Consider the following 2,027-nt stretch of genomic DNA (forward strand, 5'->3'; position numbering starts at 1 on the left):
ATCTTTGCGCTGGGGGCACTGACGCAGCTCATGAGGTTCTAACCGAGGCGCGTCTATTGCTGGTTGAAAAACTATTTCCAAACCCCCTCTTAGGCCTTGGCTTGTCCTGGGCCTTAGAGAATTTCTGGAAGGGCTCCCTTCGGGTAAAGCCCCCCAATCTTAGTTTTAAGTTCTACATGCCGTTTCGTTCATGGACAGTGTCTTAACGATTGTATGCCTAGTTAGATGTTTGTCTAAATGCCTAGCTGAAAGAGAGATGCTTGGCCACTTTGAACACAGTAGCAGTTTCCATCAAATTTGAGGATATAGCTTTCTCCGCGGTGTTGCTGTGGTTCTCTTCCCTTCGCCCTAGCTCCATTTCTCTATTACACTATACCTTTAATTGTTCAGTTTTTACAGGTGAAAAATTCAATATCTTTCAGATGAATGTGTTTTGACATTTGGTGATCCAATCTCATAAAAATTGGTGGTTTGAATTTAGGAAACTTACACCCTTAATTCTCTTGGGGTCCACTTCAGCTCAATTTGAAATGAAAATAATGACAGGAATGATAAAAGGAAGAAACAATCTCTAGTGACGGATTATTAATTATATGTTTAACTCTCAAAACCGACGACATGGAAATCCAAAGAGTAAACGACAAGACCCAAATATTGCAAATCCCTCTGCTAGCGTAATTGAAATTCAACAAGGCAACCATGTAGAAAAGCAAAGGAAACCATGGTTCTAAGTGCTCTGCTTCTGCATATCAACTACCTTCTTCCACGAATCACGGCTCGAAATCTCACCCCACCACCTCCCCACATTCTTCTTGGAAGTGAACATCTCTCCCCTGTCAGTAGCAGTCACCAAATAATGAGCGTTGGGCAAGTGCGAAAGATCGGCTAAAGAGAACTCATCCCCCGCCAAGAACCGACTTTCTCCAGCCTCTTCTCGTACACTCCAGCACTTTTTCCAGCTTCGTCTCATTTGGCTGATTAGGGATTCGTCTTGCTTAAGCTTCATCCGGGCGCAAACGCTAGTTGGAACACCAGAACTGAGCTCGGGGGTTAAAGCTCTGCCCTTCAGCCTCCACCCATTGATCTATGGAAGCTTTAGCCAATGGGTTTGTTCCGTAAAGCCCTTTGTTCCCCTTCTCTGCATACTTTTCACATACGTACCTGCAAATTGCCCTGGACTCTACAATCCACAAACCCAGATTTTAGCCGGGCGGAATTACAGTAAACAGAAAGGCAAGCTGAGAATGATTACCAAAGAGAGAGATGGCTTCGTCTTGGAAAGCCGGCACTTGACCAAAGGGCTGTTTAAAGAAAAACCCAAAATTCAGTGAGCTTAAATGAGTTTAGTAAATAAAAGGAAGCGCAAAATGAAAGAATGGACCTGTATCTTGAGAAAATCGGGGCTCTTGTGCTCGCCTTTGGCCATGTTAACGGGGATAAGCTGGAATGGAACATCTTTCTCGATGAGACAAGCTAAGACTCTAGATACTGCGGTGGACAATGGGGGGCCGTGCACTTTCACCGGAGTTGCCATTAGGAAATGCCGTCGACTCTAGTGCTTGTGTGCGTTGGTCCAGTCCTCCACCATATAAAAGAGTTTTCACCTCTCCTTTTTCACTTTATCCCTTGCTTAATGTGTTCAGTTAAGTGGGTCCTTGACTCCTTGTAGGGTAGAGCAAAGTCATAAAAGAGAAGGTAAATGGGTGATATGTACCGACAGGGTTATGGGCTATGTTGGGCTACGTTTGTTGTTTTTTTTAACATATGTTTAAAGAAATCTTAAAACGTTTGATTAATAATTGTTTTAATTTTAATTTTTAGTATTTTGACACTTTAATTTTTATTTTAAGATAAATAATTTTAAATGCAATTAATTAGTTATTTAGTTTTTATTCTGTTTTTAGAGTATTTAGACTCCCAACATTTTATTTTAGGATAAATAAGTCTATTTTGGAGCATTACAGTTTTATTAGTTAACAATTTTCATCTATCGAAAGATTTTTTTACCTCAAATAAAACGTTAATGG

At 40.9% G+C, this 2,027-nt stretch overlaps 1 non-coding gene and 1 pseudogene across 1 annotated transcript; one reads left to right on the forward strand and one right to left on the reverse strand.

The window, feature by feature from the left end:
- Positions 1-151, forward strand: LOC120205484. Its single transcript, XR_005524033.1, has one exon. It is a non-coding gene; the product is annotated as a U4 spliceosomal RNA (small nuclear RNA).
- A 403-nt stretch (positions 152-554) lies between these two features.
- Positions 555-1,575, reverse strand: LOC120205464 (annotated as a pseudogene).
- Between the last annotated feature and the right edge of the window lie 452 nt (positions 1,576-2,027).

The sequence above is a fragment of the Hibiscus syriacus genome, unplaced genomic scaffold, assembly GCF_006381635.1.
Source record: "Hibiscus syriacus cultivar Baekdansim isolate YM2019G1 unplaced genomic scaffold, ASM638163v2 tig00012484_pilon, whole genome shotgun sequence".
Classification (NCBI taxonomy): Eukaryota; Viridiplantae; Streptophyta; class Magnoliopsida; order Malvales; family Malvaceae; genus Hibiscus; species Hibiscus syriacus.